The sequence below is a fragment of the Ascaphus truei genome, chromosome 4 (genome assembly GCF_040206685.1).
Source record: "Ascaphus truei isolate aAscTru1 chromosome 4, aAscTru1.hap1, whole genome shotgun sequence".
NCBI classification, from domain to species: Eukaryota; Metazoa; Chordata; class Amphibia; order Anura; family Ascaphidae; genus Ascaphus; species Ascaphus truei.
The window spans coordinates 71,357,848-71,378,888 of NC_134486.1; the positions used below are offsets into that span (position 1 = coordinate 71,357,848).

The 21,041-nt window shown below is 47.4% G+C and overlaps 1 protein-coding gene across 5 annotated transcripts in view; it reads left to right on the forward strand.

Annotated features, from left to right (window-relative positions):
• The window catches only part of PLCB4 (phospholipase C beta 4), a 335,443-nt gene that overhangs the window by 27,329 nt on the left and 287,073 nt on the right, over nucleotides 1-21,041 (forward strand). For 4 of the 5 annotated variants that reach the window (XM_075596024.1, XM_075596022.1, XM_075596021.1 and 1 more), the window contains exon 2: nucleotides 19,968-20,027. The exons of the other annotated variant lie outside the window; for it this stretch is intronic. The gene's annotated coding sequence lies outside the window, so the exon portion shown is untranslated. The remainder of the gene's footprint in view (nucleotides 1-19,967; nucleotides 20,028-21,041) is intronic. 5 annotated transcript variants of the gene reach the window in all.

The window sequence follows — 21,041 nt, forward strand, 5'->3', positions numbered from 1 at the left end:
TCAGAACTCCTATTGTGAATGTGTACAAAAAAAAATATTTGAAAGGTTAAAAAACAAATTTAATACACAATTTAAAAAAATGATTTGTGTGACTCAAATCCCGTAGTTTTACCCTACTAGGAGCTAGACACACAATGCTCTGTTAAATCAGGGCTCATAACGGGATGTTACCTAAAACGGGAAACCTCGGGTGAATGTGTATCCTCAAAGCGAATTATCTGCAAAAACAACGCCCATTTTACATGTAATTAGCATTGGCTTAGCAGCACGTTAATGTAGCATAATGCTGCGGTCCCAGTGATCACTGTGACAGTAATGTGTCTTCTGGCACAGAAGTCGTCTTATGGTGTAGTACTTCTTAGTAAATATGGCCCATTATATCTACTCATGCAAGTAGGTATGCTAATTATTTTTTTTTCTGTATGCTAAACTTAAATTAGCAATCCCTCCTTGGGGGAATGTTTATTTTTTCTATGACATATGCAAACATTTTCCTTTTGTGCAGAACTGACAATATGATGGAAATATGTGAATATGCTTTTTTTCTGCCAATAACTTGACGTTCAGAGAGTCTTGGTGTTTCTCTGATCCAGTCTCTGAAATAGGCGTTTAGCTCAAGTTAAGAGAGAGGATAGGGAAATAACGCAGAGAAATAACGCTATGTTGGTTAACTGATGCCTAACTGTTACACCCATCCAGACCTTGTAAAAGCCCTATTTCATGGCTTGGATGGGAGTAACTCCAACTTTAAGCATGACCTAACTGAGGGGCGCACCCAGGGGAGCATGGAATTTGTTTGATGGGGTGCGGCAGTTATAGAGGCCCCGCGCTCTTCCTCAAGGCATTTAATGTAAATGCCGGGGGACTGCATGAGGCCTCTGTTACTCACTTAGCGGGATTCAGAAGAGATGGTGTGACTCATTGCCGTGGCAACGTGGCATCACGTGACATCAATTGACGCCACGTGACATCGCATGACCCTGCAGCGTTATTTGACGCTGACAAAGATGGTAAGGGGGGAGGCAGGCAGGGGGGTGCAGTTCCAAAAGTTTGCGCTCCCCTGACCTAACTAACGCAATGTTAGGCCTCGTCCATAGTGCAAGATACGGAGCGAGTTACATAGCTCGCGCAACAAACAAACGTGTGTATTCCAAAGCGCATGGCCATAGTGAGCGTGAGCTTGCACTTGCACGTGCGATACAATGATACCATGCGCAGAGGAGGCAAACTTGTTTGCTATTGCAGTGAGACAGCCTGTCATGTGAGCGGCTAATAGCCAATGAAAATTTAGTAAGCTATTCTGCCTGGATACTGTTCAAATTACTTTTTGTCAGTTGAGTTGTGCTTGCTTGCTGTGAGAATATGGACAACTCAACTATTGAAAATTAGATTTCTGAGGTTTACAAACGTGAACCTTTAATTCATACCATGACAGAAATATCAATGATAGTTTATGGAGAGAAATGTCTTATGTATTGTCCATTACCTGTATATAATTGTTAAATTATTAAAAAAAATTGTAGTGTACAATGCTTATTTCAATGCATCAGATTCTATTAAACAAGTTTTTAACATGTTATTATGCATAACATAGTGTACATATATGTTTGCAGAATACTTCTGTAAATTGCATATCATTATGCATTTTATTATTTGCTAAAGGCGTGTTCCCATGCATGACATTTCCTTGACACGCCCCCCCGTCATGACTGCGCCCACCCCCCGCACGCTTTCCAAAAACCTAAAGTCCACACATCGCGAGAAAGGAAAGCTCACGCGAGGCAAGTAGCAATGTAGCGCTCGCGCTCGCTTTCACTACGGACAAAGCCTTACGGTAACCTTATTTGCATAGCCTTCGCATGTAATTATTACCAACAGGCGTTATAGTTAACTCAATGCTCTATACCCGAGAAACCTTAATGTTACGTTAGTGGCCTTTAAAGATACACGGTCAGGGTTAACATGACTTTAACGTAGGTTAATGTTGCGTTAAGTCACTTAATGCAGCTTCGCGGTTAAGTATATAACTTTAAATCCTAAATAAATTTGGTCTGCATGGTACTGTGGGCCATATTTACTGGAAGACACTTTATAGCTCAAGTGAATGGGTTGTAATATGTCTACTGGAATAGCAGCTTAGTAAATATGGGTCTGCCCTGATCCTTTTTAGTAGCTGTGATTAAGGGTACAATCTCTCCTAAAAACAAAATGGTCCAATAAAAGTGCCATATTCCTGGGATTCAATCTGAGTAATTAATGCCTTTTAACAATGTCTTACATCTGTAAGTATGTTTAACTTCTGTATATCGCCAGAGTAAGTACTGTGTCTAAACACGATAAGCTGGCACTTGAACGCATGCTAAGCCTTAAGAAACATTAATGGGCCAATGTCAAAAGTAAAATGTTATTTGTATTTTTATATTTAACACATTTCTAAAAAAAACCAAGAGAAAGTTGCAGTGTGGCAAAGCGCTTCTGTTTGTGTTAATATAGTACAGCAGTGCTCTCAATCCTTCCCATTTTTCTGTGTCAACTAGCTCTTACTATTTCAGGCTGTCATCACCATATAAGGTCAGGTTATTATGCATATATTGAATTTGATGAGAAAACATTATGAGATTACCCTGTGCTGTGATTTCTGGCGATGAATGGATGACTGCCAACTGCATATATATATTTTTTCGTCTCCAAGCAATATTTTCACAATTTACAAAGCTACGCAGGGTTTATTCCCTATGCCACTACTTTTTTTTTCTTTGTGTGCCTTTTGTATCTTGCTATACATCATAAAATGATCAACTAGTTTACTGCAACTTGACTCTTTTACTAACTTTTATTTAGTTACTAGTTTTGCTTATCTCTCATTTGGAAATAAAATATTTTCAGAGGGAGATAAAAAGAATTTAAAAAAATGACTTAACGTAATACAGCTTGTGTGTCTATTTATTAATTGAGTAAAAACCACGGTAGATTTCTTCTGACAAAGCGGTTGGGTAGGGAGTATAGTTTGTTTGTTTGTTTGTTTGTTTAAAAAACGTATCCTTCCCTTGGGTGTTTAAAAATAAAGTTGTGTGTAGTCGCAAAACTGTCTCTATTTCTAGTTTCTTACTGACTTGGAAAAGCTTGCACTATAGGCAATTTCAGTTACTACCAAAGTACAGTGTAGACACTCCCTAATCTCTGATCAATTCAAAGTGTCAAGCTATATTTTGTCTGTACAGTAGGTGCAATTTCAAATGCAGTATATAGGGTGACTATTTTCAACATTTGATTCATATAAATATACGATACCTCAGCAATTTGTAAAATTATTTCAAATACAGTATCTATTTTTCTGTATTTCGGGAAATTTGTACAAATTCGAGCATTTAATACGTTAAAGATAGGAATTTGAAGACTTCACTATTTAGCATTCACGGAGTAGTGTGTTCCCATCCTACCACCTTCTGTGCCTAACCAGTATTAAACAATATTTGCCAACACATATATTTCACTGTCGGTCTCATTCTGTTAGGCCGCGGGCATGGTCAGCGCTTAGGCGCTGAACCGCGCTGACGCTCGGCAGTGAGCCCCTGCAGCTGCAATGAAAGCGGTTTTAGCAGGGGCTCATGCACGCTTCCGCAGGCGTGCGGAAGCGTTAGCCATCAATCCAATTTTGGTTTTGGCGCTCACGGGAGCTCAGGGCCGGTCACGTGAGCGGTTCGCCCAATGAGGTCGAATCAGCTCCGTGACGTCACTGGCTCGCCCCCCGACACGCCCTCGGACAGCGCACGAATTAAGGCCAGGGAAAGCACCCGCTTTCCCTCAGCCTCAGCGCGCTTCCGCACGGCTGCAGTTACCATGGACTCAGCCTTACCCTTAGTTATCATGGAACATTATTCACTTTGCTATAAAACCAAACAATTATATTATTACAGATTATAGCAAAGAAAAAGAAGATGAACACAATTCTAAGCAGAATAGTACAATATGGGTCAATGTCTCACTTGGAGGTTTAGCCATAAATTAACAAGGACCCTGTTTCTTAAAGGAGCAGTTCCTCCAACTCATTTTTTTTTTTATGCCCCGTTTTTTTTGTAGGGTGGGAACTAGGGATCCCCATAGCGTCTATTTTTAGTTTTGGGAACCCCCCAGTTCCTGAGATAGTTACTGAGTTATCGATTATGACTTCCTATTGGATGGTCATTTAAATCCCCTTTATAAACCCGGACGTAATACTGGGGTGACAACCGGGGAGTCACGCCGCCCTCGGCGTGCTCCCCACTCACCTGCAGCTCCGCCGGGTCCTCCCGCGGCACGCAGGCAGCATCCCTCCAGGACGTCGATCGCAGCTCCACGTGGGCGCACGCGCGCACGCCAATGCTCCTCTTCTATTGCTGGCCCTGCGGGTATGCCCGGTCACGCGCCTGCAAGCGCAGCTACACGGAGGCGCGGCTACATGGAGACGCACCAACCCCTTAAAGGCACAGCACCTCAAACCATTGCTGCAATCAAATGCAGCCTAACTACTGGGCTTTATTGCTCCTCCCCTGGGACTCATGCTGGACCTATCCCTGCCGCAGCCTGGCCCTTCCACACCCCCCCACCTTGCTGCGCTGCCATTGGACCCTCTCTCCTACATATACCCTACAGTTTCACTAACTCGTCGGCTGAGCATAGAACCAGTTGTTCTCATCACTCTCTGCCTCCCTAGTCCTGTCTTGTCCTGTCTTGTTTTGCAGTCTTCCTCGTGTACCGAACCGGCTTCCTCTACGACTCTCCGCACCTCTGGCACCCCGAACTTGGCATACTGTACGGCAATACAACTATCCGTAACTCTGGCACCCCGAACTTGGCATACGGCAATACGACTCTCCGCCCCTTGGCACTCCGAACTTGGCAAACGGTAAAACGATTACGTCTCTCTCTCTAACCCCGGACTTGGCTAACAGCACCCACTACCATCCGTACCTCTCCTGCCCCGACTCGGATTCCCAGACCACTCTACTCTGAAGACGTGCCCTCGTGGCTGTGGGGAGCGTTATATTCTATCACACCTCAGCACCGCGGTCCCGCCTCGTTTGTGGTGAGCTCAACCTGACATTATGCTCAGCCCAACAAACATGGACCCCGCTGAGGTGGAGCGTACTTTAACTTCCCACTCGAATCTCTTCACCAGGCTAGAGACTTAATCTGGATCAAAATGATAGGCGGATGGATTTGCTTCAGCAGAGCCTTCATTCCCTTACTGTTCAAGCCCGAGCTTCCAGTCTGGGAAATTCACCAATGGCCTCAACGTCCTCCGCAACGGTCTTTGCATCTCCTCCATCTGCTATGGAACCCCGAATTCCGACCCCCAACCGCTATGCTGGGGACCTCCAAGGACGTAGGGGCTTCCTTAATCAATGTTTTATCCAATTCCAACTCTCATCCTCTCGTTTTGTCTCCTCAACCTCCAAGGTCGCCTATATCGTGGCTCTTCTCTCCGACGAGGCGCTGGCCTGGGCCTCCCCCATTTGGGAATAAAAATCTCCCATCACACAGGACATCGACCTCTTCGCCCGGGAGTTCCGAAGAGTCTTTGACACACGTAGACGACAGTTAACGGCAGCTTCCTCTCTCCACCACATAACCCAGGCAGATCGTCCCGTCGCCCGGTACGCTGTGGAGTTCCGCACCCTTGCTGCCGAGACAGGGTGGAACAATGAAGCACTATATTTGGCGTTTTGGCAGAGCCTGTCGGAGTCCCTAAAGGATGAGCTTGCGGCGCGGGAACGTCCTACTGACCTAGAGGATTTGATCGCCCTTTGCATTCGGGTGGACCAGCGTCTGCAGGAGTGGAGGACTGAACGTTCTCGTCACTGTCAACAGGTTTCAAGGTCTCCCGTTCCATCGTTCGGGTCTCCAGCACCCCCGTCTTTTGACGTCCCGGAACCAATGCAATTGGGAGGACATTAGCTGTCCTCTGCCGAGAAACAACGCCGGCGCAGTGCAGGTCTCTGTATGTACTGTGGCAATTCCGGTCACTTGGTGCTCCAGTGTCCCCACAAGCCGGGAAACGCCAAATTCCAATGAGATCCCGGGGAGTCTCATTGGGAACACTGCCTCTCTCCCCCATCATCAAGGATGTCCTTCCCACCAGGATCCTGCTGCCAGTGACGCTGTCTGGAGAGGGGTTTCATACTCAAGCACTGGCATTCGTGGACTCCGGCTCCGCAGGCAATTTCATCGATCAAGCCTTTGCTAACCAAAATAAGATTCAACTTTCCAGCAAAAGGATTCCAGTGGGCCTGGAGGCCATTGATGGTCGACCTCTACAGCCGGCCTTCATCACGCTACAGACGGTGCCTCTCCTACTGCAGTTCGTCGGGGCTCATATAGAGACCATTACCCTCGAAGTCATCCACACTCCCTCCGTCGAGTTGATTCTGGGTCTTCCTTGGCTCCAACTTCATAACCCTCACATCGACTGGACCAACCGGGAACCCATCCAGTGGGGTGCTCAATGTGCCAACACCTGTACCAGGCTGTCCCAGAGGGTTGGAGGTTTGTGTACCTTGCCAGAAGAGGTCAACTCCTTGCCTACTGTATATGTGGAATTCCGCGATGTCTTCGACAAAGCACGATTCGAGGCTCTACCCCCGCACCGACCTTTCGACTGTCCGATCGACCTGCTGCACGGGGCAGTTCTTCCCAGGGGGCGATCCTACTCACTCTCCCTCCCTGAGACTAAAGCCATGAACACTTACATTGCGGAGAATTTGGAGAGGGGTTTCATCCAAAAATCTTCTTCCCCAGTTGGAGCGGGCTTCTTCTTTGTAAAGAAAAAGGACGGATCACTTCGTCCATGCATTGATTACCAGGGCTTGAATAACATCACGTGCAAGAACCGCTACCCGTTGCCTTTAATTCCGGAGCTTTTCGACCGCCTTCAAGGAGCAACCATTTTTTCTAAACTGGACTTAAGGGGCGCTTACAATTTGGTAAGGATACGTGAGGGGGACGAGTTGAAGACTGCATTTAACACCCATGACGGCCATTATGAATACCTGGTCATGCCGTTTGGCCTGTGCAATGCGCCAGCAGTCTTTCAGGACGTCGTCAATGAGATTTTCCGTGACATTCTTAACAAGTTTCTCATTGTTTACTTAGATGACATCCTAATCTTTTCTAAGTCCGTCCAAGAACACATTAAACACGTTCAGCAGGTGCTGTTACGCCTCCAGGAGAACCATGTCTTTGCGAAATTGGAGAAATGCCAATTCCATCTGACGTCCGTGGCGTTCCTGGGAGACATTATCTCTGACTCCGGGTTCACTATGGATCCAGCGAAACTAAAGGCCATCCTGGACTGGCCCCGTCTGACCACCCTTAAAGCCGTGCAACGCTTTCTTGGTTTTGCAAACTACTACCGTCGCTTCATTCGCAATTTTTCCAAAACGGTATCTCCCATCACTGCTCTGACCAAAAAAGGTGCAGATCCCTGTCCATGGTCCGAATCCGCCATTCAGGCATTTAATTTTCTCAAGAAGGCCTTCGTGTCTGCCCCGATCCTCACCCACCCAGATCCTAATCTCCCATTTACCCTGGAAGTGGATGCCTCTGACGTCGGGGCTGGCGCCATCTTGTCCCAAAGGACTTCCTCCTTAGCAAGATTACACCCATGTGCCTTCTTTTCTAAGAAATTTTCGTCCATAGAACGGAATTATGATGTTGGTAACCTGGAGCTCTTGGCCATCAAGTTGGTGTTAGAGGAATGGAGACACCTCTTAGAAGGCACGGAAACTCCCATAACCATCCTCACAGACCATAAAAACCTGCTCTAATTAGAGGGTGGCACGTCGACTGAGCGCCCATCAAGCCCGCTGGGCGTTATTCTTCTCCCGCTTCAATTATTTAATCTCTTTCATTCCTGGCTCCAAGAACCTGAAAGCAGATGCCTTGTCACGACAGTTCCTTGCAGAGGATAGGTCGGAAGAACGACTTGAGACGATAATCCCTCCCAAATTTATCGTATCTGCCAACTCCTATGACGTCATGGACAAGATCCGATCCGAGCAATCTCAAGCTCCTATGGGGCTTAAGGTCCCGGAGGGAAGACTCTACACCACACTGCAACATCGCAAGAGAGTCCTCGAGTGGTGCCATTCCTCTAAATCCGCAGGGCACCCTGGGATACGGAAGACCAATGACGTCATCCAACGAACCTTCTGGTGGCCATGGATGTCTAAAGATGTGGAGGAGTTTGTGAAGGCATGTGGCACATGTGCCTGCAACAAAGTACCTCGGGTTAAACCAGAAGGCCTCCTTCTTCCATTACCCATCCCAGATCGCCCCTGGAACCATATTTCTATGGATTTTATCGTGGATCTTCCCACTTCCAAAGGGATGAATACTATCCTCGTTGTCATTGATCGCTTTTCCAAGCAGACTCACCTTGTTCCTTTGAGAGGTCTTCCGAATTCCCCCAGGCTCGCAGATGTTTTCATCCAAGAAATCTTTCGTCTCCATGGAGTGCCATCGACCATCGTCTCGGACAGGGGGTACCAATTCATTTCAAAATTTTGGCAAGCCTTTTCACTAAAGATGAGTATTTCATTACAATTCTCCTCAGGATACCACCCATAGACCAATGGGCAGACGGAGAGAGCCAATCAAAACCTAGAACAGTATCTTCGTTGCTTCATAACCGATACACAGGACGATTGGGTGGATCTGCTACCTTAGGCCGAGTTTGCCCTCAACTCCCTACGTAATGACTCCACTCAAGAATCTCCCTTTTTTTTAAATTTCGGGTTTCACCCATCCCGCTTACCCTCCTCCCCCCTATCCTCTGGGGTACCAGCGGTTGACAAACGTATCACCCGGAGTGAAAGACTTGTGGAGGAAGATTCAGGAGAACCTAAAAGTGGCTACTGGAAGACAGAAGCTCCAGGCAGATCGCCATCGACGCTTGGTCTCAGAATTTTCTCAGAGAGACAGGGTGTGGCTATCATCCAGGAATATTCGTCTAAAAGTCCCCACCATGAAGCTGGCACCCAAGTTTCTCGGTCCCTTTCCCGTGCTTAGGAAGATCAATCCGGTGGCATATCGCCTGCGTCTTCCACCCTCAATGAGGATTCCTCCGGTTTTTCATGTATCCTTGCTAAAACTTGCATTTCAGAGTCCTCGTTTCTCCAAGACCACTTCTCCTCCACTCCCCCTTCTGATCCAAGGGCAACAGGAATACGAGGTCCAGTCTATCCTGGATTCAAGGATCTCCAGAGGAGGAGTACAATACCTGGTCCACTGGAGGGGGTTCGGACCTGAGGAACGCTCATGGATTCCCCACTGAGATCTCCACGCTGCTCGACTCGTCCAAGCATTCCATCATAGGAATCCTTCCAAACCGTACCATGGACGCCCGGAGGTCGCCCCTGAAGGGGGGGGTACTGTGACAACCGGGGAGTCACGCCGCCCTCGGCGTGCTCCCCACTCACCTGCAGCTCCGCCGGGTCCTCCCGCGGCACGCAGGCAGCCTCCCTCCAGGACGTCGATCGCAGCTCCACGTGGGCGCGAGCGCTCACACCAATGCTCCTCTTCTAATGTTGGTCCTGCGGGTATGCCCGGTCACGCGCCCGCAAGCGCAGCTACACAGAGGCGTGGCCACACGGAGGTGCACCAACCCCTTAAAGGCACAGCACCTCAAACCATTGCTGCAATCAAATGCAGCTTAACTACTGGGCTTTATTGCTCCTCCCCTGGGACTCATGCTGGACCTATCCCTGCCGCAGCCTGGCCCTTCCACACACCCTCACCTTGCTGCGCTGCCATTGGACCCTCTCTCCTACATATACCCTACAGTTTCACTAACTCGTCGGCTCAGCTTAGAACCAGTTGTTCTCATCACTCTCTGCCTCCCTAGTCCTGTCATGTCTTGTCTTGTTTTGCAGTCTTCCTCGTGTACCGAACCGGCTTCCTCTATGACTCTCCGCACCTCTGGCACCCCGAACTTGGCATACGGCAATACGACTCTGCACCTCTGGCACCCCAAACTTGGCATACGGCAATACGACTCTCCGCACCTCTGGCACCCCGAACTCGGCAAACGGTAAAACAATTACGTCTCTCTCTCTCTAAACCCGGACTTGGCTAACAGCACCCACTACCATCCATACCTCTCCTGCCCCGACTCGAACTCCCAGACCACTCTACTCTCAAGACGTGCCCTCGTGGCTGTGGGTGGCGTTATATCCTATCCCACCTCAGCACCGCGGTCCCGCCTCGTTTGTGGTGAGCTCGACCTGACAACCGGTAACTTCACCAGTAAATATCTCTGGGGCTAGGGAGTCCCTAGAGCTGAAAATAGTGCAGTCCAGTTCTGGGAGCAGGGCCGCCAACAGGGGAGGCAGCCAGTATTGCTGTCCCGGGCCCGCCCATTCAAGGGGCCCACCCTCCCTGTCTGCAACACTACAGTTTCCTCTGTGCAGGCAAACCGAGCCCTCCCCTTTCCTGGATGCTGTGCCCCTCCCTTCTCTCCTGCAGGACTGCAGGGCCCTCCCCTTCCCTCAGCACCGCCCTCCCCTTCCTCAGTACCGCCCCCCTCCCTTCTCCAGTACTGCAGAGCCTTTCCCTTCCCTCAGCATCGTCCTCTATCCCTCTCTTTCTTAGGCTAGGTCCCCGCTGCCTGCAGCAGCGCCCGCTATGGCATGCGCTGCAGGGACAAGAGCTGCCCGTCAATGGGGCCGGGCCCGCTACATTCATTGACCACCGTTTTAGTGCCTCCATCTTTCCCCCTGCAGCTCACCGCAGATCAGGGATCTCAGCTGCACGCGCCGCCAGCCTGCAGCACCTACACCGACGCCTCAGCCTTGGGCTCCGCGGGCTTGCTGGGCTCTCCAGTGCACCAGCCATAAAGCTCAAGGCGTGTGTGTGTGTGTCACTGTGTATGTTACTGTGTGTGTCACTGTGTGTGTCACTTTGTGTGTCACTGTGTGTGTGTTTGTGTCACTGAGAGTGTCCCTGTGTTTATGTGTCACTGTGTGTCATTGTCTGTGTGTCACTGTGTGTGCGCGTATACTGGGGAGGGAGGTTATTGTGTGGGGAGGGGGGAAAATACATGGGGGTGGGGGGTAAGAGAGAGGAGGGGGGAAGGAAAGGGTGATGGAGGAGTGTAAGAGGGGGGATGAGAGTGAGGAGGAGTGTGTGAAGGGGGAGGGGGATGGTTCTTGCACGGCCGCCAACACGTGGGTGGGGGGCCCCGGTGGAAACGCTAGTCCTGGGCCCCGGGAAAGCTGTCTGCGGCCCTATCTGGGGGACCACATGGGTCTAATCCTGTAATGAAAACTAAGGTTAGTTATTGTGGACTGCTCCTTTAAAAGGGTATATCTGTTTCTTATCAGGTGTACAAAGTGCAAATGTTCCAAGTTTGTTTTATGGGCTCAAGTGAGGTTTGTGAAGATTTGCTGCTTTTTAGCATTGGGACACTGAGACATTGAGTCAGTCCCTTGACCAAGTTACAAAGCAATACTGTCAGCTTTTATTCCATAATGGGAATATTCTTCCAGTCGTATATTTGTGGCAGCACGTTTAGATACATTTAAAGAAGCATCTGTAATAAACTTAAAGAGAACATGGTAGAATATCAAACATTGTCCTATTGCATGTGCCAATTTCTCTGAGATCAAAGATCAAATCTTCTCAGCAGACACATTATTAGTATGCGGCTAAAACATGTTAAGCTGCAATACTGGTTAACTTAAAAAATTATAATATATATTTATTTTTTATTTCAGGATTGAAGCAGGGGGTCTCCGAAGCTGAACCCCAAACATTTCAGCACTGTGACCCCCTGCTTCCAGAAATACTTACTCCATAGTGGTGCTGGTATCTCCTGCAGGCAGGAAACTGTGTTCCTTAATCTAATAACAGCTTAAATGTCCCACATCACATGGGCCAATAGGAACCCGTGACATCATCCGGTGCGGCTTCCTATTGGCCCGCGTGATCTGGGCCGTTGAACTCCACAGAGATACCGGCACCCCCTACGGAGGTCAGTATCTGTGGAAGCAGGGGGGGCCGGATCTGAAATGAACGGGGTTCAGCTCCAGAGACCCCCTACTTGAATCCTATAACAATATACACAGTATATATCTTTAATAGTTAACTGGTATTGCTACTTTCCAATGTTTCTGGTTTATCATTGAGGAGTTTCTTACGTGGAAAAACTCTTGGGAATGGGAATTCCGATGCAGATTTTAATGTTTTACTTCCTCTTTGATTGCTTTAGTGTTTTAAAGTGAAATTGCTGCCAAGCAATCATCCGTTATAGATAATGAGTGGGTAGCAATGCTTGGAGTCTGCTAAAGTCTCTTCTGTTGGTAAAAAGTGAGTTACATGCTTATTATGCTGTCACATCCTTGTATCATGTTCACTGATATTTTGCATCTCGGGACTTAATAGAGAACACTCAATATAAATGATGTAATGAAGTGCCAGATTTTGCATTTAGATGAACTTGGAGGAGTGAAGATTTCAGTGGTTTGAGGAAGATATATAGAAAGATTTGGGTGTATCAATATTCAGTGCCAGGTACTTAAGCACATGATTACATCTTCAACTTCTAATTACATTCAGACAGAATGTAATAATACCATTGTGTTTTGTGATGCACGTGTTTGTTGTATATGCCTATAACACACTGGAAGTGTTGTATTGCTTACATAACCAGCAGAGATTTCCCAACGGTTACAAGGAGCCTGAATATGATTTTCTGTTTCAAACACACATTCACAGCTTTCAACAAAATTAGTTGCAGTAAAGATAAAACAATCAGTGACATAACACCTTCTCCGCACACTTAACACTTGTTTAATCATTCTTAATGTGTTCAGTAGCTTGTCAAAAAGGCCTTAAAAGCCAGGAAAAACAAGTAAAGATGGGGACATTGTCTGCTGAGATGGAGCTGCTTCTGAATGGGACCTTCTGCAGTGTTAACCCTTCAGTGTTGCGGTCAGCAGCACAGTAAATCTTGCTACATTCATATTGATTCCAATCTGTACTATTTTTGAAAGGGAATAGTTAGACCCATATAATAGAGGGAAGAACATTTAAAATTCTGAATGTGACCCTAGTAAGCCAAGAAAAGTGCATTCCTAACAAAAAAACAAAACATTTGGGGGGCTGTGGGTGACGGGGCTGTATGGTGACAGTAACAATTTAGGTAGCTCATGCTTAGATTTTCCAAGTACCTTTTGCCCACCTGCAGACAGTAAATATACAGGACATGCAGAATGCAGTTGTATCACTTTGGCTCCACATTATAAAAAAAGCCATTTACTTCATTGCAATACAATTAAAAAAAAAAAAGCTGTGTGTGCTGAGCACGCGCATAGTAAGTGAAACTTCTTTGACTTTTGTCACAGAAATTGTATTTGTGTTGGTGTTGGTGATGTTTTAATTAAAAATCAAAATACAATCTCAATGACAAAATGCAAATAAATTTGACTTAGAATGCGCGTGCTCGGCACACATCCCCTGTATTAGCTATTTGCACTAAGTGTGAATTCCGCGTGTGACTGTGCGTGTGACTGTGCATGTGACTGAGAGTGTGCGTGTGACTGAGAGTGTGCGTGTGACTGAGAGTGTGCGTGTGACTGAGAGTGTGCGTGTGACTGAGAGTGTGCGTGTGACTGAGAGTGTGCGTGTGTGACTGAGAGTGTGCGCGTGTGACTGAGAGTGTGCGCGTGTGACTGAGAGAGTGCGCGTGTGACTGAGAGTGTGCGTGTGACTGAGAGTGTGCGTGACTGAGAGTGTGCGTGTGACTGAGAGTGTGCGTGTGACTGAGAGTGTGCGCGTGTGACTGAGAGTGTGCGCGTGTGACTGAGAGTGTGCGCGTGTGACTGAGAGTGTGCGCGTGTGACTGAGAGTGTGCGCGTGTGACTGAGAGTGTGCGCGTGTGACTGAGAGTGTGCGCGTGTGACTGAGTGCGCGTGTGACAGAGTGCGCGTGTGACAGAGTGCGCGTGTGACAGAGTGCGCGTGTGACTGAGAGTGCGCGTGTGACTGAGAGTGCGCGTGTGACTGAGAGTGCGCGTGTGACTGAGAGTGCGCGTGACTGAGAGTGCGCGTGTGACAGAGTGTGCGCGTGTGACAGAGTGTGCGTGTGACAGAGTGTGCGTGTGACAGAGTGTGCGTGTGACAGAGTGCGCGTGTGACAGAGTGCGCGTGTGACTGAGAGTGCGCGTGACTGAGAGTGTGCGTGTGACAGAGTGTGCGTGTGACAGAGTGTGCGGGTGACAGAGTGTGCGTGTGACAGAGTGTGCGTGTGACAGAGTGTGCGTGTGACTGAGAGTGTGCGTGTGACTGAGAGTGTGCGTGTGACTGTGCGTGTGACTGTGCGTGTGACTATGCGTGTGCGTGTGACTGTGCGTGTGACTATGCGTGTGCGTGTGACTGTACGTGTGCGTCTGACTGTGAGTGTGACTGAGTGCGTCTGACTGTGAGTGTGACTGAGTGTACGTGTGACTGTGAGTGTGCGTGTGAGTGTGACTAAGTGTGCGTGTGACTGTGAGTGTGTGTGGGGGTCGTGGGGGTCAGTGTGTGGGGGTCTGGGGGGGTCAGTCAGTGTGTGTGGGGCTCTGGGGGGTCAGTGTGTGTGGGGGTCTGGGGGGGTCAGGCAGTGTGTGTGGGGGTCTGGGGGGGTCAGGCAGTGTGTGTGGGGGTCTGGGGGGTCAGGCAGTGTGTGTGGGGGTCTGTCAGTGTGTGTGGGGGTCTGGGGGGTTCAGTCAGTGTGTGTGGGGGTCAGTCAGTGTGTGTGGGTCTCTGGGGGGTCAGTCAGTGTGTGGGGGTCTGGGGTGGTCAGTCAGTGTGTTTGGGGGTCTGGGGGGGTCAGTCAGTGTGTGTGGGGGTCTGGGGGGGTCAGGCAGTGTGTGTGGGGGTCTGTCAGTGTGTGTGGGGGTCTGGGGGGTTCAGTCAGTGTGTGTGGGGGTCTGGGGGGTTCAGTCAGTGTGTGTGGGGGTCTGGGGGGTTCAGTCAGTGTGTGTGGGGGTCTGGGGGGTTAGTCAGTGTGTGTGGGGGTCTGGGGGGGTCAGTCAGTGTGTGTGGGGGTCTGGGGGGGTCAGTCAGTGTGTGTGGGGGTCTGGGGGGGTCAGTCAATGTGTGTGGGGGTCTGGGGGGGTCAGTCAGTGTGTGTGGGGGTCTGGGGGGTTCAGTCAGTGTGTGTGGGTCTCTGGGGGGTCAGTCAGTGTGTGTGGGGGTCTGGGGGGGTCAGTCAGTGTGTGTGGGGGTCTGGGGTGGTCAGTCAGTGTGTTTGGTGGTCTGGGGGGTCAGTCAGTATGTGTGGGGGTCTGGGGGGGTCAGTCAGTGTGTGTGGGGGTCTGGGGGGGTCAGTCAGTGTGTGTGGGGGTCTGGGGGGGGTCAGTCAGTGTGTGTGGGGGTCTGGGGGGGTCAGTCAGTGTGTGTGGAGGTCTGAGGGGATCTGTCAGTGTGTGGGGGGGTCCGGGGGGGGTCAGTCAGTATGTGGGGGGGTCCGTCAGTGTGTGGGGGGTCCGGGGGGGTCCGTCAGTGTGTGGGGGGTCTGGGGGGGGGGGTCCGCGCGGGTTGCGCCCGGGTTTTTGTAACACCGCTTCCTGGGGGGCCCGCAAACGCCCGAGTCACTGGAGGGCTGAATGGCGCCGCTGCCAGCCGCTTCTGCGCATGCGCGGCATGGCAGCGGTAGTGGAAGTTAGGCGGGCACATGTGTGGGCTGGGAGGGAGGTCCCATTCGGGTTAGGAAAGGGGGGGGGGGCTGTCCCGGTCGGGCGGTCTCTGCTGTCCCGGTCAGGCGGTCTCTGCTGTCCCGGGCAGCAGACGGGGAACGGCAACACATGTTTACAGCCGTGGCAGCGGGCGGGGAACGGCGCCGCTGCCAACCGCTTCTGCGCATGCGTGGCTTTCCTCCAGTCCCCATGATTACTGAGCATGCGCGGCTTGGCAGCGGATGTGCGGGGGGAATGGCGGCCGTTAGGAGCGGCGCCGGCGGCTATCGCCGCCGCCGCATATGTCATTAGCCATGTGGGGGGAGCAGCGCCCGTTAGGAGCGGCGCCGGCGGCTATCGCCGCCGCCGCCGCATCTGATTTGTGGAGCGGGTGTGATGTCAGTGTTGGGGTCGGGCTGAGCCAGAACACAGCCCGGCCTCAACTGCCAGCACTGACGTCACATCCGTTTCATTTCTGTCTCCACAATCCATTTTTGCCCCATCACGAATGAGGTGCCACTAAGGAAGTTTCACTTCAAAAAGATTTTAACTTTTCTTCAGTCTCACATTTCACAATCCCACGTTTCTCCGTGATTGAGTAGAATATACCTAACCCTTATGGTGGGCAACATGTTCCAAAACACTAAAAACAGGAGCAATGAAATAAAGAATATGTTATCTGATTGCACACTTACTAACATCTGATTTATGGTTAGCGAGACGAGGATTCACTTTTACAAAGTGTGTCATTTATCCCACCACAGCAACATCCTAGGTCAGTGGCACCGTGGCTTTAAAAGCCATTTTTATTTCCAGGCTAGCATTAGCTTTCTTTAAACATCTGTATGTAGAAAACAGATACTTTCTTAAATTGCACTCTTTTTAGAGGCTGTGCAAATCCACTTCTCAAGAAAGATAATGGATACCTCATATGTTCTCTTCAGAGAAATAAATTTCACTGAGCCACGCTTCTTATAACAAAATCTAACACATCATTTGAGATGTTGGTTCCTTTTTCAAACATCAGTTGCCTTGTTGCGAATAAATTGTATTAGTAGAACACTATCCCATGGTTAAGCATTGACCTCTACATTTTGCCATATATTTTCTTATATGTTGGCTATAGAGTGTAGATCAGGAGTGGCCAACTCCAGCCCTCAAGGGCCACCAAGAGGTCAGGTTTTCAGCATATCGTTGACTGAGCCACCTATGCTGAAGCAGGGATATCCTGTTGGGGGCCCTTGAGGACTGGAGTTGGCCACTCCTGGTGTTTGTTGCTCGTTTTTGGCACGCCTAATGCATAGAAATTGAATGCAAACATTTATTTTAACGTGTAGTTTAGAAGCGCAAAACTGGTTGAAATACAAAACAAACAACTCTCCCGGATCTTGCGGTAATTACAGTGCAAACATATATTTTTTTTATTGCTTACCTTAGCAATGGCTTGACTGTACTGTATATAGGAAAAAAAGATTTCACTTCAAATGGGCAACTAGTAGAAAAATGTGTCTGTTGTTACTACTTGCTACTGTACTTAACTTTTACATGTTCAGTGAATTGGGCTCAATATATTTCTCCAGATTAATTTGCACATTCATTGCATTGGTTTTAAAATGCGTGTTAATATGGCAAGTTCTGCAGATATCATAGTAATGATATATAATTAATTTATTTAAGATTTATACTCGTATGTCTAGCTCGATTTGTGTTCTCCTAAACGTACCAGGGGGGATTGACCACTTGCTGTTGTCATCCTGTGCTCACAGTGGTTAGAAAGAACATGCATTTGAATAAAAAAACATTCTCTAGATACAAATAAAACAAACAATGAATAGTGGTCCACTCCATTTCAATTCTGCATCAACGTTTCGGTGCTATAGAAGCAGCTTCATCAGCTTGGCATTCATTGTTTGTTATGTAAGCTGCTTTCTGCATGTTTTGTGGCTGCGTTTTGACACTCCTTTGTATGCAATTTTAAATGCAAGCATGTAAAAGACTTGGCTGCAAAGTATCTCTGAAGAAATATCCTCATCAAATTTTCATTGAACCTATTTTAGCCTCATGCTGTGTAGATGGTCACTCAGACTATTGTACAAGAATGCAGATGGCAACTTTTCAGCATGTTAACGTTGACTCAGATTGTGTTCTTTATGTGTAGAGTGCAGTCAGTCACATTATATGCATGTGGCTTGGTGGCAGAAATGAAATAATTGGGACGAATTTAGCGAAGACATTCACAATCCCTGTATTATTATGCAGTGTACTTTCTTGAGCCACACCTGATTAATCACCACATCATTAGTCAATGAGACATGGACATTTCAATTATAAAATGTATTACCAGGAAGTAATACATTGAGAGTTAACTCTCGTTTCAATTATGTCCTGGTGCAGAGATATGATGACAAATACATGGTTACATGAAATGAACAGGTGTATACATTATATAAAAAGACATTGCATGAACAGTTGAAGATAATATATGTTATAGGCGTATGTAACAGTTGCAGTCCAGATTAAAATGAGACCGCTTTAGTTTTGAAACTGGTGGTGGCTGTGAGAGTCGCCGGCAGATTGTTCCAGGTGTTAGGTGCACGGTAAGGGAAGAAGGAGCGGCCGGATTCTTTGTTGAACCTTGGGACTGTGAACAGGCTTTTGGCGTCAGATCTCAGGTGATAAGTACTGGGTGTGGTATTTGTGAGGAGTTTGTTCAGATAGGCAGGTGGTTTGCATTGTATTTGAAGTAATTATTTTAAGGCAAGGCAGGAAAGATGAATTTTGCAATTTTACGCCTAGACTCAAGTGATGGCCAAGCTACAGTAGTTCTTTGAGCATTTTGGGGTGATGTGTGTTGAAGTTACATTAGAGGACAAAGTGGCATATTGAGTTGGAGATGGTGTCTAGTTTGCTGAAGTATGTTTGAGGTACTATATCCCCATAGTCTAAAATTGGCATTAGCATCTGCTGTGCAATGCGCTTTCTGACCAGCTGGCTTATGGAGGATTTGTTCCTAGTTTGGCATAGGTTTTGGATGTCAGTGTATCAATGTGCAACCCACATGTAAAATGGAGGTCAAACAATATGCCCAAACATTTAAAACTAGTGACGGGGCTAGAATCTTATTAGAGTTGGTTCTGAGCTGAAGCTTCATCATTGGTAGCTTTAGGAATTTAGCCAAATACAATTGTTACAGTCTTGTTAGTGTTGGCCATACTTGCTAAGCTGTGTTTAACCTCAAGACATCTTATGGCTCATTCATTTGAATGTGCTGTGAAATGCCTCATGACTTCGCACTGATTTGTAAAAATCTGGGTCTAAATCGTTAAGGAGTACTTCTGCTCTTAATCGAAAAGTATTTTTTTTTATTTTGTTGTTTTAAAGCAGGGGCTCCCAACTTTTTTTACATTATGCACACCCTGCTAGAAAATATGTGTTCTGCGAACCCCTAATTAATTTTATTGCCTACTCAAGGCTATTGCTAACAGAACTGTATAGTGTTCTGAGCTAGAGGGGGAACACACACTTTATAAGGCCCCAAACTACACCTCAGTGTGGGTAGCATGGGTGGTATAGCTGTCAATTACTGAGGGAGCTTCCAAAGTCACGTCCCACCATGCCTTGCTGCTGTGGATGCAACGCATTGTAGGGAGAGTCATTGGAAGCTCTTGCTGTAATTGACAGTTATACCACCCACGCTAAGGTGCAGTTTGGGGCCTTACTAAGTGCGTAGACTCACACAGGCCCAGGAACCCACTACACTGCCTGGGATCTGCATTACAGATTTGTGGGGCAAAACCCCTTGGAGACACCTCACAAACTCCCTGTTGGGAATCACTGTTCTAATGAAACCACGTTACACTTGCTATTCATTGTTAGTTGGAGCAAGTATGGTAACAATAGTAGAAATGTAAATGTATTCAACACCAATATCTTCTGTTGTGCAGCACCTTAATGAAGCCACCTTAAGGCAATAAATGTTTCAGAATGATATTGCTCACCTTTTGTTCAGATAGATCACATTCACACAGGAAATACAGTGAGCCTTCTGTTATATTAGCTGTATATGATCTTTTGTTTCTCAATTGTAGGAATAAAAATCAGTTCAGCTTGTTTGGACTGGCAGAATCAGCCGCACAGGGCTAGGAGCCTATTCATGTTGTTCTAATCTAACGTGACACTTGTCCTGCCCACGGTTAGACAATCATTCCTTCTGATGCTTATCAACGTGTTAGATGTATTATATTTAGTAAAAATAAATTACTCTCTCTTTTAGGGGAAGAAATGGATTTTCTACAATGAACATTACAGAAAATATATTGCTCGTATAGACAAGGTAGGTACATGGTTTTGCTCCCATATGATAATACAAGACTAGTAGTAGCAGTAGAGTGGCCTATTGGTGAAAGCTGTATTTACAGGAGCCTGGATATACTGGAAAACGAGAGGTTCTCTCAATATATTTTTTCATGGTAAAAGAATTTATAGATAAATAAAGGAGTCACCGTGATGTGCACAGTATTCGTTACCTCTGGATGGCAAAATACAGTATAATACAGGCACAATTAATTTCTATTCTGCTGAGCTCACTATCATTTTTTTTTAGTTTCAGCACATCAAATGTGTTCATTTAACATACACCCGCATGCACTCTGATACACACACACGCATGCACTCTGATACACACACACGCATGCATTCTGATACACACACACATGCACTCTGATACACACACACATGCATGCACTCTGATACACACACACACACACACACACACACACACACACACACACACACACACACACACACACACACACACACACACACACACACACACACACACACACATACACACACACACACACACACACACACTGGCAGGCAATCTTGACACACACACTGGCAGGCACTCTCACACTTACACACACTCACACAGATACTCTAAAATCAGGGCTGGCCTGAACCTTTGTGGGGCCCAAGACAACCTTACTCGTCGAAGTTGATGCAGTCTATAGAGCATATTAAAAGTTTTAAATTGGTTTACATGCTTATAAACCAATGCTAACAACATGTGCTACTTTTACAGCTGTTAAGATTTTAGCAAAAGTGACTGAGCTACAAGACACATTGTTGAACATATTGTAGTCCGTTATTGACTGTAATGATACTGTGTATATTGATCCTGATAGTCATTCCCATAAGTTAATGCGTGCTTTTTTGTAACTACCTGTACAACACCCATCACTTTAGTATATTTGCTGAAGTGAGATGTTTACTCTTGTAGTCCAGTCATAATGTTAACTTTTCTGATGCATGAACAAATACCTGTACATCCTGGTTAAATGTATCC